Genomic DNA, 14,859 nt, shown 5'->3' with positions numbered 1-14,859 from the left:
TACAAAGAGAGTGTTTCACAACTTCTCAGTCAAAAGGAATGTTCAACTCTGAGGGTGACTGCATGCACCACGAGGAAGTTTCAGAAAATGCATCTGTCTAGTTTTTTAGTGAAGATATTTCCTTTCCACCACAGGCCTAAAAGCGCTCCAAATGTCCACTTGCAGATTCTAGAAAAAGAGTGTTTCAAAACTGCCTTATCAAAAGAAAGGTTCAGCTCTGTGAGCTGAATGCTCACGTCACAGAAGCATTTGTGAGAATGCTTCTGTCTAGTTTTTGTGTGAGGCTGTCCCGTTTCCAACGAATTCCTATAAGCGGTCCAAATATCCACTTGCAGATTCTATGAAAAGAGTGTTTCAAAACTTCTCTGTCAAAAGGAATGTTCAACTCTGTGAGCTGAATGCACACACCACAAAGAAGTTTCAGAGAATGCTTCTGTCTACTTGTTATGTGAAGATATTTCCTTTGCACCACAGGCCTCAAAGCGCTCCAAATGTCCACTTGCAGATTCTAGAAAATCAGTGTTTCAAAACTGCTCTAGCAAAAGAAGAGCTCAGCTCTTTGAGTTGAACGCACCCGTAACACAGAAGTTTGTGAAAATGCTTCTGACTAGTTTTTGTGTGAGGGTGTCCCGTTTCCAATGAATTCCTCTAAGCGGCCCAAATATCCACTTGCAGATTCTACAAAAAAGAGTGTTTCAAAACGGCTACATGCAAACGAAGGTTCAACTCTGTGAGTTGAATGCACAGATCACACAAAAGTTTGTCAGAGTGCTTGTCTATTTTTTGTGTGAAGGTGTCCGGTTTCCAAAGAATTCCTATAAGCCTTCCAAATTTCCACTTGCAGATTCTACAAAACAAGTGTTTCAAAACTTCTCTGTCAAAAGGAATGTTCAACTCTGTGAATTTAATGCACGCACCACAGAGAAGTTTCAGAGAATGCTTCTGTCTAGTTTTTATGTGAAGATATTTCTTTTCCACCACAGGCCTCAAGGCACGCCAAATGTCCACTTGCAGATTCTAGAAAAAGAGTGTTGCAAAACTGCTCTATCAAAAGAAAGGTTCAACTCTGTGAGCTGAATGCTCACATCACAGAGAAGTTTCTGAGAATGCTTCTGTCTAGTTTTTGGGTGAGGGTGTCCCGTTTCCAATGCATTCCTATGACAGGTCCAAATATCCAATTGCAGATACTAGTAAAAGAGTGTTTCAAAACTGCTACATTGAAAAAAAGGTTAAACTCTGTGCGTTGAATGCACATATCCCACAGAAGTCTGTCAGAATGCTTCTGTCTTGTTTTTGTGTGAAGATGTCCCGTTTCCAACGAATTACTGTAAGCGGTCCAAATTTCCACGAGCACATTCTACAAAAAAAGTGTTTCGAAACTTCTCTGTCAAAAGGAATGCTCAAATCTGTGAATTTAATGCACGCACGAGAAAGAAGTTTCAGAGAATGCTTCTGCCTAGTTTTTATGTGAAGATATTTCCTTTCCACCACAGGCCTCAAGGCGCTCCAAATGTCCACTCGCAGATTGTAGAAAAGGAGTGTTTCAAAACTGCACCATCAAAGGAAAGGTTGAGCTCTGTGAGCTGCATGCTCACATCACACAGAAGTTTGTGAGAATGCTTCTGTCTAGATTTTCTGCGACGGTGTCCCGTTTCCAACGAATTCCAAGAAGCGGTCCGAATATCCACTTGCAGATGCCATAAAAAGAGTCTTTCAAAACTTCCCTGTCAAAAGGAATGTTCAAATCTGTGAGGTGAATGCACACACCACAAAGAAGTTTCAGAGAATGCTTCTGTCTACTTGTTATGTGAAGATATTTCCTTTCGAAAGCAGGCCTCCAATCGCTCCAAATGTCCACTTGCATGTTCTAGAAAAAGGTGGTTTCAAAACTGCTCTACCAAAAGTAAGGTTCACATCTGTGAGTTGAGATCACACATCAGAAAGGAGTTTGTGGGAATGCTTCTGTCTCCTTTGTGTATGAGGATGTCTCGTTTCCATCAAATTGCTATAAGTGGTCCAAATATCCACATGGAGATTCTAGAAAAAGTGTGTTTCAAAACTGCTGTAACAACAGGAATGTTCAACCCTGAGAGTTGAAGGCACACATCACAAAGTGGTTTCTGAGAATGCTTCTTTCTAGGTTTTATGTGAAGACATTTCGTTTTCCACAGCAGGCCTCAGAGCTCTCCAAATGTCCAATTGCAGATTATACAAAAAGAGTGTTTCGTGGCTGCTGTAACCAAAGGAATGTTCCGCTATGTGAATTGAATGCAAACAACACAGAGTCGTTGCTGAGAACGCTTCTTCCTAGGTTATATGTGAAGATGTTACCTTTTCGACCACAGGCCTCATAGCTTTCCGAATGACCACTTGCATCTACTGCAAAAGGAGTGTTTCCAAACTAATCCAGTAAAAGACAGTTAAACTCTGTGAGTTGAATGCACACATCGCAGATAAGTTTGTGGGAAAGCTTTTCTCTAGTTTTTGTGAGAAGTTGTCCCGTTTCCAATGAATTCCTATAAACGGTCCAAGTTGCCACTTGCAGTTTCTACAAAGAGAGTGTTTCACAACTTCTCAGTCAAAAGGAATGTTCAACTCTGAGGGTGACTGCATGCACCACGAGGAAGTTTCAGAAAATGCATCTGTCTAGTTTTATAGTGAAGATATTTCCTTTCCACCACAGGCCTAAAAGCGCTCCAAATGTCCACTTGCAGATTCTAGAAAAAGAGTGTTTCAAAACTGCCTTATCAAAAGAAAGGTTCAGCTCTGTGAGCTGAATGCTCACGTCACAGAAGCATTTGTGAGAATGCTTCTGTCTAGTTTTTGTGTGAGGCTGTCCCGTTTCCAACGAATTCCTATAAGCGGTCCAAATATCCACTTGCAGATTCTATGAAAAGAGTGTTTCAAAACTTCTCTGTCAAAAGGAATGTTCAACTCTGTGAGCTGAATGCACACACCACAAAGAAGTTTCAGAGAATGCTTCTGTCTACTTGTTATGTGAAGATATTTCCTTTGCACCACAGGCCTCAAAGCGCTCCAAATGTCCACTTGCAGATTCTAGAAAATCAGTGTTTCAAAACTGCTCTAGCAAAAGAAGAGCTCAGCTCTTTGAGTTGAACGCACCCGTAACACAGAAGTTTGTGAAAATGCTTCTGACTAGTTTTTGTGTGAGGGTGTCCCGTTTCCAATGAATTCCTCTAAGCGGCCCAAATATCCACTTGCAGATTCTACAAAAAAGAGTGTTTCAAAACGGCTACATGCAAACGAAGGTTCAACTCTGTGAGTTGAATGCACAGATCACACAAAAGTTTGTCAGAGTGCTTGTCTATTTTTTGTGTGAAGGTGTCCGGTTTCCAAAGAATTCCTATAAGCCTTCCAAATTTCCACTTGCAGATCCTACAAAACAAGTGTTTCAAAACTTCTCTGTCAAAAGGAATGTTCAACTCTGTGAATTTAATGCACGCACCACAGAGAAGTTTCAGAGAATGCTTCTGTCTAGTTTTTATGTGAAGATATTTCTTTTCCACCACAGGCCTCAAGGCACGCCAAATGTCCACTTGCAGATTCTAGAAAAAGAGTGTTGCAAAACTGCTCTATCAAAAGAAAGGTTCAACTCTGTGAGCTGAATGCTCACATCACAGAGAAGTTTCTGAGAATGCTTCTGTCTAGTTTTTGGGTGAGGGTGTCCCGTTTCCAATGCATTCCTATGACAGGTCCAAATATCCACTTGCAGATACTAGTAAAAGAGTGTTTCAAAACTGCTACATTGAAAAAAAGGTTAAACTCTGTGCGTTGAATGCACATATCCCACAGAAGTCTGTCAGAATGCTTCTGTCTTGTTTTTGTGTGAAGATGTCCCGTTTCCAACGAATTACTGTAAGCGGTCCAAATTTCCACGAGCACATTCTACAAAAAAAGTGTTTCGAAACTTCTCTGTCAAAAGGAATGCTCAAATCTGTGAATTTAATGCACGCACGAGAAAGAAGTTTCAGAGAATGCTTCTGCCTAGTTTTTATGTGAAGATATTTCCTTTCCACCACAGGCCTCAAGGCGCTCCAACTGTCCACTCGCAGATTGTAGAAAAGGAGTGTTTCAAAACTGCACCATCAAAGGAAAGGTTGAGCTCTGTGAGCTGCATGCTCACATCACACAGAAGTTTGTGAGAATGCTTCTGTCTAGATTTTCTGCGACGGTGTCCCGTTTCCAACGAATTCCAAGAAGCGGTCCGAATATCCACTTGCAGATGCCATAAAAAGAGTCTTCCAAAACTTCCCTGTCAAAAGGAATGTTCAAATCTGTGAGGTGAATGCACACACCACAAAGAAGTTTCAGAGAGTGCTTCTGTCTACTTGTTATGTGAAGATATTTCCTTTCGAAAACAGGCCTCCAATCGCTCCAAATGTCCACTTGCATATTCTAGAAAAAGGTGGTTTCAAAACTGCTCTACCAAAAGTAAGGTTCACATCTGTGAGTTGAGATCACACATCAGAAAGGAGTTTGTGGGAATGCTTCTGTCTCCTTTGTGTATGAGGATGTCTCGTTTCCATCAAATTGCTATAAGTGGTCCAAATATCCACATGGAGATTCTAGAAAAAGTGTGTTTCAAAACTGCTGTAACAAAAGGAATGTTCAACCCTGAGAGTTGAAGGCACACATCACAAAGTGGTTTCTGAGAATGCTTCTTTCTAGGTTTTATGTGAAGACATTTCGTTTTCCACAGCAGGCCTCAGAGCTCTCCAAACGTCCAATTGCAGATTATACAAAAAGAGTGTTTCGTGGCTGCTGTAACCAAAGGAATGTTCCGCTATGTGAATTGAATGCAAACAACACAGAGTCGTTGCTGAGAACGCTTCTTTGTAGGTTATATGTGAAGATGTTACCTTTTCGACCACAGGCCTCATAGCTTTCCGAATGACCACTTGCATCTACTGCAAAAGGAGTGTTTCCAAACTAATCCAGTAAAAGACAGTTAAACTCTGTGAGTTGAATGCACACATCGCAGATAAGTTTGTGAGAAAGCTTTTCTCTAGTTTTTGTGAGAAGTTGTCCCGTTTCCAATGAATTCCTATAAACGGTCCAAGTTGCCACTTGCAGTTTCTACAAAAAGAGTGTTTCACAACTTCTCAGTCAAAAGGAATGTTCAACTCTGAGGGTGACTGCATGCACCACGAGGAAGTTTCAGAAAATGCATCTGTCTAGTTTTTTAGTGAAGATATTTCCTTTCCACCACAGGCCTAAAAGCACTCCAAATATCCACTTGCAGATTCTAGAAAAAGAGTGTTTCAAAACTGCCTTATCAAAAGAAAGGTTCAGCTCTGTGAGCTGAATGCTCACGTCACAGAAGCATTTGTGAGAATGCTTCTGTCTAGTTTTTGTGTGAGGCTGTCCCGTTTCCAACGAATTCCTATAAGCGGTCCAAATATCCACTTGCAGATTCTATGAAAAGAGTGTTTCAAAACTTCTCTGTCAAAAGGAATGTTCAACTCTGTGAGCTGAATGCACACACCACAAAGAAGTTTCAGAGAATGCTTCTGTCTACTTGTTATGTGAAGATATTTCCTTTGCACCACAGGCCTCAAAGCGCTCCAAATGTCCACTTGCAGATTCTAGAAAATCAGTGTTTCAAAACTGCTCTAGCAAAAGAAGAGCTCAGCTCTTTGAGTTGAACGCACCCGTAACACAGAAGTTTGTGAAAATGCTTCTGACTAGTTTTTGTGTGAGGGTGTCCCGTTTCCAATGAATTCCTCTAAGCGGCCCAAATATCCACTTGCAGATTCTACAAAAAAGAGTGTTTCAAAACGGCTACATGCAAACGAAGGTTCAACTCTGTGAGTTGAATGCACAGATCACACAAAAGTTTGTCAGAGTGCTTGTCTATTTTTTGTGTGAAGGTGTCCGGTTTCCAAAGAATTCCTATAAGCCTTCCAAATTTCCACTTGCAGATTCTACAAAACAAGTGTTTCAAAACTTCTCTGTCAAAAGGAATGTTCAACTCTGTGAATTTAATGCACGCACCACAGAGAAGTTTCAGAGAATGCTTCTGTCTAGTTTTTATGTGAAGATATTTCTTTTCCACCACAGGCCTCAAGGCACGCCAAATGTCCACTTGCAGATTCTAGAAAAAGAGTGTTGCAAAACTGCTCTATCAAAAGAAAGGTTCAACTCTGTGAGCTGAATGCTCACATCACAGAGAAGTTTCTGAGAATGCTTCTGTCTAGTGTTTGGGTGAGGGTGTCCCGTTTCCAATGCATTCCTATGACAGGTCCAAATATCCAATTGCAGATACTAGTAAAAGAGTGTTTCAAAACTGCTACATTGAAAAAAAGGTTAAACTCTGTGCGTTGAATGCACATATCCCACAGAAGTCTGTCAGAATGCTTCTGTCTTGTTTTTGTGTGAAGATGTCCCGTTTCCAACGAATTACTGTAAGCGGTCCAAATTTCCACGAGCACATTCTACAAAAAAAGTGTTTCGAAACTTCTCTGTCAAAAGGAATGCTCAAATCTGTGAATTTAATGCACGCACGAGAAAGAAGTTTCAGAGAATGCTTCTGCCTAGTTTTTATGTGAAGATATTTCCTTTCCACCACAGGCCTCAAGGCGCTCCAAATGTCCACTCGCAGATTGTAGAAAAGGAGTGTTTCAAAACTGCACCATCAAAGGAAAGGTTGAGCTCTGTGAGCTGCATGCTCACATCACACAGAAGTTTGTGAGAATGCTTCTGTCTAGATTTTCTGCGACGGTGTCCCGTTTCCAACGAATTCCAAGAAGCGGTCCGAATATCCACTTGCAGATGCCATAAAAAGAGTCTTTCAAAACTTCCCTGTCAAAAGGAATGTTCAAATCTGTGAGGTGAATGCACACACCACAAAGAAGTTTCAGAGAATGCTTCTGTCTACTTGTTATGTGAAGATATTTCCTTTCGAAAGCAGGCCTCCAATCGCTCCAAATGTCCACTTGCATGTTCTAGAAAAAGGTGGTTTCAAAACTGCTCTACCAAAAGTAAGGTTCACATCTGTGAGTTGAGATCACACATCAGAAAGGAGTTTGTGGGAATGCTTCTGTCTCCTTTGTGTATGAGGATGTCTCGTTTCCATCAAATTGCTATAAGTGGTCCAAATATCCACATGGAGATTCTAGAAAAAGTGTGTTTCAAAACTGCTGTAACAACAGGAATGTTCAACCCTGAGAGTTGAAGGCACACATCACAAAGTGGTTTCTGAGAATGCTTCTTTCTAGGTTTTATGTGAAGACATTTCGTTTTCCACAGCAGGCCTCAGAGCTCTCCAAATGTCCAATTGCAGATTATACAAAAAGAGTGTTTCGTGGCTGCTGTAACCAAAGGAATGTTCCGCTATGTGAATTGAATGCAAACAACACAGAGTCGTTGCTGAGAACGCTTCTTCCTAGGTTATATGTGAAGATGTTACCTTTTCGACCACAGGCCTCATAGCTTTCCGAATGACCACTTGCATCTACTGCAAAAGGAGTGTTTCCAAACTAATCCAGTAAAAGACAGTTAAACTCTGTGAGTTGAATGCACACATCGCAGATAAGTTTGTGGGAAAGCTTTTCTCTAGTTTTTGTGAGAAGTTGTCCCGTTTCCAATGAATTCCTATAAACGGTCCAAGTTGCCACTTGCAGTTTCTACAAAGAGAGTGTTTCACAACTTCTCAGTCAAAAGGAATGTTCAACTCTGAGGGTGACTGCATGCACCACGAGGAAGTTTCAGAAAATGCATCTGTCTAGTTTTATAGTGAAGATATTTCCTTTCCACCACAGGCCTAAAAGCGCTCCAAATGTCCACTTGCAGATTCTAGAAAAAGAGTGTTTCAAAACTGCCTTATCAAAAGAAAGGTTCAGCTCTGTGAGCTGAATGCTCACGTCACAGAAGCATTTGTGAGAATGCTTCTGTCTAGTTTTTGTGTGAGGCTGTCCCGTTTCCAACGAATTCCTATAAGCGGTCCAAATATCCACTTGCAGATTCTATGAAAAGAGTGTTTCAAAACTTCTCTGTCAAAAGGAATGTTCAACTCTGTGAGCTGAATGCACACACCACAAAGAAGTTTCAGAGAATGCTTCTGTCTACTTGTTATGTGAAGATATTTCCTTTGCACCACAGGCCTCAAAGCGCTCCAAATGTCCACTTGCAGATTCTAGAAAATCAGTGTTTCAAAACTGCTCTAGCAAAAGAAGAGCTCAGCTCTTTGAGTTGAACGCACCCGTAACACAGAAGTTTGTGAAAATGCTTCTGACTAGTTTTTGTGTGAGGGTGTCCCGTTTCCAATGAATTCCTCTAAGCGGCCCAAATATCCACTTGCAGATTCTACAAAAAAGAGTGTTTCAAAACGGCTACATGCAAACGAAGGTTCAACTCTGTGAGTTGAATGCACAGATCACACAAAAGTTTGTCAGAGTGCTTGTCTATTTTTTGTGTGAAGGTGTCCGGTTTCCAAAGAATTCCTATAAGCCTTCCAAATTTCCACTTGCAGATCCTACAAAACAAGTGTTTCAAAACTTCTCTGTCAAAAGGAATGTTCAACTCTGTGAATTTAATGCACGCACCACAGAGAAGTTTCAGAGAATGCTTCTGTCTAGTTTTTATGTGAAGATATTTCTTTTCCACCACAGGCCTCAAGGCACGCCAAATGTCCACTTGCAGATTCTAGAAAAAGAGTGTTGCAAAACTGCTCTATCAAAAGAAAGGTTCAACTCTGTGAGCTGAATGCTCACATCACAGAGAAGTTTCTGAGAATGCTTCTGTCTAGTTTTTGGGTGAGGGTGTCCCGTTTCCAATGCATTCCTATGACAGGTCCAAATATCCACTTGCAGATACTAGTAAAAGAGTGTTTCAAAACTGCTACATTGAAAAAAAGGTTAAACTCTGTGCGTTGAATGCACATATCCCACAGAAGTCTGTCAGAATGCTTCTGTCTTGTTTTTGTGTGAAGATGTCCCGTTTCCAACGAATTACTGTAAGCGGTCCAAATTTCCACGAGCACATTCTACAAAAAAAGTGTTTCGAAACTTCTCTGTCAAAAGGAATGCTCAAATCTGTGAATTTAATGCACGCACGAGAAAGAAGTTTCAGAGAATGCTTCTGCCTAGTTTTTATGTGAAGATATTTCCTTTCCACCACAGGCCTCAAGGCGCTCCAACTGTCCACTCGCAGATTGTAGAAAAGGAGTGTTTCAAAACTGCACCATCAAAGGAAAGGTTGAGCTCTGTGAGCTGCATGCTCACATCACACAGAAGTTTGTGAGAATGCTTCTGTCTAGATTTTCTGCGACGGTGTCCCGTTTCCAACGAATTCCAAGAAGCGGTCCGAATATCCACTTGCAGATGCCATAAAAAGAGTCTTCCAAAACTTCCCTGTCAAAAGGAATGTTCAAATCTGTGAGGTGAATGCACACACCACAAAGAAGTTTCAGAGAGTGCTTCTGTCTACTTGTTATGTGAAGATATTTCCTTTCGAAAACAGGCCTCCAATCGCTCCAAATGTCCACTTGCATATTCTAGAAAAAGGTGGTTTCAAAACTGCTCTACCAAAAGTAAGGTTCACATCTGTGAGTTGAGATCACACATCAGAAAGGAGTTTGTGGGAATGCTTCTGTCTCCTTTGTGTATGAGGATGTCTCGTTTCCATCAAATTGCTATAAGTGGTCCAAATATCCACATGGAGATTCTAGAAAAAGTGTGTTTCAAAACTGCTGTAACAAAAGGAATGTTCAACCCTGAGAGTTGAAGGCACACATCACAAAGTGGTTTCTGAGAATGCTTCTTTCTAGGTTTTATGTGAAGACATTTCGTTTTCCACAGCAGGCCTCAGAGCTCTCCAAACGTCCAATTGCAGATTATACAAAAAGAGTGTTTCGTGGCTGCTGTAACCAAAGGAATGTTCCGCTATGTGAATTGAATGCAAACAACACAGAGTCGTTGCTGAGAACGCTTCTTTGTAGGTTATATGTGAAGATGTTACCTTTTCGACCACAGGCCTCATAGCTTTCCGAATGACCACTTGCATCTACTGCAAAAGGAGTGTTTCCAAACTAATCCAGTAAAAGACAGTTAAACTCTGTGAGTTGAATGCACACATCGCAGATAAGTTTGTGAGAAAGCTTTTCTCTAGTTTTTGTGAGAAGTTGTCCCGTTTCCAATGAATTCCTATAAACGGTCCAAGTTGCCACTTGCAGTTTCTACAAAAAGAGTGTTTCACAACTTCTCAGTCAAAAGGAATGTTCAACTCTGAGGGTGACTGCATGCACCACGAGGAAGTTTCAGAAAATGCATCTGTCTAGTTTTTTAGTGAAGATATTTCCTTTCCACCACAGGCCTAAAAGCACTCCAAATATCCACTTGCAGATTCTAGAAAAAGAGTGTTTCAAAACTGCCTTATCAAAAGAAAGGTTCAGCTCTGTGAGCTGAATGCTCACGTCACAGAAGCATTTGTGAGAATGCTTCTGTCTAGTTTTTGTGTGAGGCTGTCCCGTTTCCAACGAATTCCTATAAGCGGTCCAAATATCCACTTGCAGATTCTATGAAAAGAGTGTTTCAAAACTTCTCTGTCAAAAGGAATGTTCAACTCTGTGAGCTGAATGCACACACCACAAAGAAGTTTCAGAGAATGCTTCTGTCTACTTGTTATGTGAAGATATTTCCTTTGCACCACAGGCCTCAAAGCGCTCCAAATGTCCACTTGCAGATTCTAGAAAATCAGTGTTTCAAAACTGCTCTAGCAAAAGAAGAGCTCAGCTCTTTGAGTTGAACGCACCCGTAACACAGAAGTTTGTGAAAATGCTTCTGACTAGTTTTTGTGTGAGGGTGTCCCGTTTCCAATGAATTCCTCTAAGCGGCCCAAATATCCACTTGCAGATTCTACAAAAAAGAGTGTTTCAAAACGGCTACATGCAAACGAAGGTTCAACTCTGTGAGTTGAATGCACAGATCACACAAAAGTTTGTCAGAGTGCTTGTCTATTTTTTGTGTGAAGGTGTCCGGTTTCCAAAGAATTCCTATAAGCCTTCCAAATTTCCACTTGCAGATTCTACAAAACAAGTGTTTCAAAACTTCTCTGTCAAAAGGAATGTTCAACTCTGTGAATTTAATGCACGCACCACAGAGAAGTTTCAGAGAATGCTTCTGTCTAGTTTTTATGTGAAGATATTTCTTTTCCACCACAGGCCTCAAGGCACGCCAAATGTCCACTTGCAGATTCTAGAAAAAGAGTGTTGCAAAACTGCTCTATCAAAAGAAAGGTTCAACTCTGTGAGCTGAATGCTCACATCACAGAGAAGTTTCTGAGAATGCTTCTGTCTAGTTTTTGGGTGAGGGTGTCCCGTTTCCAATGCATTCCTATGACAGGTCCAAATATCCAATTGCAGATACTAGTAAAAGAGTGTTTCAAAACTGCTACATTGAAAAAAAGGTTAAACTCTGTGCGTTGAATGCACATATCCCACAGAAGTCTGTCAGAATGCTTCTGTCTTGTTTTTGTGTGAAGATGTCCCGTTTCCAACGAATTACTGTAAGCGGTCCAAATTTCCACGAGCACATTCTACAAAAAAAGTGTTTCGAAACTTCTCTGTCAAAAGGAATGCTCAAATCTGTGAATTTAATGCACGCACGAGAAAGAAGTTTCAGAGAATGCTTCTGCCTAGTTTTTATGTGAAGATATTTCCTTTCCACCACAGGCCTCAAGGCGCTCCAAATGTCCACTCGCAGATTGTAGAAAAGGAGTGTTTCAAAACTGCACCATCAAAGGAAAGGTTGAGCTCTGTGAGCTGCATGCTCACATCACACAGAAGTTTGTGAGAATGCTTCTGTCTAGATTTTCTGCGACGGTGTCCCGTTTCCAACGAATTCCAAGAAGCGGTCCGAATATCCACTTGCAGATGCCATAAAAAGAGTCTTTCAAAACTTCCCTGTCAAAAGGAATGTTCAAATCTGTGAGGTGAATGCACACACCACAAAGAAGTTTCAGAGAATGCTTCTGTCTACTTGTTATGTGAAGATATTTCCTTTCGAAAGCAGGCCTCCAATCGCTCCAAATGTCCACTTGCATGTTCTAGAAAAAGGTGGTTTCAAAACTGCTCTACCAAAAGTAAGGTTCACATCTGTGAGTTGAGATCACACATCAGAAAGGAGTTTGTGGGAATGCTTCTGTCTCCTTTGTGTATGAGGATGTCTCGTTTCCATCAAATTGCTATAAGTGGTCCAAATATCCACATGGAGATTCTAGAAAAAGTGTGTTTCAAAACTGCTGTAACAACAGGAATGTTCAACCCTGAGAGTTGAAGGCACACATCACAAAGTGGTTTCTGAGAATGCTTCTTTCTAGGTTTTATGTGAAGACATTTCGTTTTCCACAGCAGGCCTCAGAGCTCTCCAAATGTCCAATTGCAGATTATACAAAAAGAGTGTTTCGTGGCTGCTGTAACCAAAGGAATGTTCCGCTATGTGAATTGAATGCAAACAACACAGAGTCGTTGCTGAGAACGCTTCTTCCTAGGTTATATGTGAAGATGTTACCTTTTCGACCACAGGCCTCATAGCTTTCCGAATGACCACTTGCATCTACTGCAAAAGGAGTGTTTCCAAACTAATCCAGTAAAAGACAGTTAAACTCTGTGAGTTGAATGCACACATCGCAGATAAGTTTGTGGGAAAGCTTTTCTCTAGTTTTTGTGAGAAGTTGTCCCGTTTCCAATGAATTCCTATAAACGGTCCAAGTTGCCACTTGCAGTTTCTACAAAGAGAGTGTTTCACAACTTCTCAGTCAAAAGGAATGTTCAACTCTGAGGGTGACTGCATGCACCACGAGGAAGTTTCAGAAAATGCATCTGTCTAGTTTTTTAGTGAAGATATTTCCTTTCCACCACAGGCCTAAAAGCGCTCCAAATGTCCACTTGCAGATTCTAGAAAAAGAGTGTTTCAAAACTGCCTTATCAAAAGAAAGGTTCAGCTCTGTGAGCTGAATGCTCACGTCACAGAAGCATTTGTGAGAATGCTTCTGTCTAGTTTTTGTGTGAGGCTGTCCCGTTTCCAACGAATTCCTATAAGCGGTCCAAATATCCACTTGCAGATTCTATGAAAAGAGTGTTTCAAAACTTCTCTGTCAAAAGGAATGTTCAACTCTGTGAGCTGAATGCACACACCACAAAGAAGTTTCAGAGAATGCTTCTGTCTACTTGTTATGTGAAGATATTTCCTTTGCACCACAGGCCTCAAAGCGCTCCAAATGTCCACTTGCAGATTCTAGAAAATCAGTGTTTCAAAACTGCTCTAGCAAAAGAAGAGCTCAGCTCTTTGAGTTGAACGCACCCGTAACACAGAAGTTTGTGAAAATGCTTCTGACTAGTTTTTGTGTGAGGGTGTCCCGTTTCCAATGAATTCCTCTAAGCGGCCCAAATATCCACTTGCAGATTCTACAAAAAAGAGTGTTTCAAAACGGCTACATGCAAACGAAGGTTCAACTCTGTGAGTTGAATGCACAGATCACACAAAAGTTTGTCAGAGTGCTTGTCTATTTTTTGTGTGAAGGTGTCCGGTTTCCAAAGAATTCCTATAAGCCTTCCAAATTTCCACTTGCAGATTCTACAAAACAAGTGTTTCAAAACTTCTCTGTCAAAAGGAATGTTCAACTCTGTGAATTTAATGCACGCACCACAGAGAAGTTTCAGAGAATGCTTCTGTCTAGTTTTTATGTGAAGATATTTCTTTTCCACCACAGGCCTCAAGGCACGCCAAATGTCCACTTGCAGATTCTAGAAAAAGAGTGTTGCAAAACTGCTCTATCAAAAGAAAGGTTCAACTCTGTGAGCTGAATGCTCACATCACAGAGAAGTTTCTGAGAATGCTTCTGTCTAGTTTTTGGGTGAGGGTGTCCCGTTTCCAATGCATTCCTATGACAGGTCCAAATATCCACTTGCAGATACTAGTAAAAGAGTGTTTCAAAACTGCTACATTGAAAAAAAGGTTAAACTCTGTGCGTTGAATGCACATATCCCACAGAAGTCTGTCAGAATGCTTCTGTCTTGTTTTTGTGTGAAGATGTCCCGTTTCCAACGAATTACTGTAAGCGGTCCAAATTTCCACGAGCACATTCTACAAAAAAAGTGTTTCAAAACTTCTCTGTCAAAAGGAATGCTCAAATCTGTGAATTTAATGCACGCACGAGAAAGAAGTTTCAGAGAATGCTTCTGCCTAGTTTTTATGTGAAGATATTTCCTTTCCACCACAGACCTCAAGGCGCTCCAACTGTCCACTCGCAGATTGTAGAAAAGGAGTGTTTCAAAACTGCACCATCAAAGGAAAGGTTGAGCTCTGTGAGCTGCATGCTCACATCACACAGAAGTTTGTGAGAATGCTTCTGTCTAGATTTTCTGCGACGGTGTCCCGTTTCCAACGAATTCCAAGAAGCGGTCCGAATATCCACTTGCAGATGCCATAAAAAGAGTCTTCCAAAACTTCCCTGTCAAAAGGAATGTTCAAATCTGTGAGGTGAATGCACACACCACAAAGAAGTTTCAGAGAATGCTTCTGTCTACTTGTTATGTGAAGATATTTCCTTTCGAAAACAGGCCTCCAATCGCTCCAAATGTCCACTTGCATATTCTAGAAAAAGGTGGTTTCAAAACTGCTCTACCAAAAGTAAGGTTCACATCTGTGAGTTGAGATCACACATCAGAAAGGAGTTTGTGGGAATGCTTCTGTCTCCTTTGTGTATGAGGATGTCTCGTTTCCATCAAATTGCTATAAGTGGTCCAAATATCCACATGGAGATTCTAGAAAAAGTGTGTTTCAAAACTGCTGTAACAAAAGGAATGTTCAACCCTGAGAGTTGAAGGCACACATCACAAAG

The sequence above is a fragment of the Pongo abelii genome, chromosome 18 (genome assembly GCF_028885655.2).
Source record: "Pongo abelii isolate AG06213 chromosome 18, NHGRI_mPonAbe1-v2.0_pri, whole genome shotgun sequence".
In the NCBI taxonomy this organism is placed as follows: domain Eukaryota; kingdom Metazoa; phylum Chordata; class Mammalia; order Primates; family Hominidae; genus Pongo; species Pongo abelii.
The sequence above is the reverse complement of the archived record's forward strand: the minus strand, read 5'-3'. Positions refer to the sequence as shown.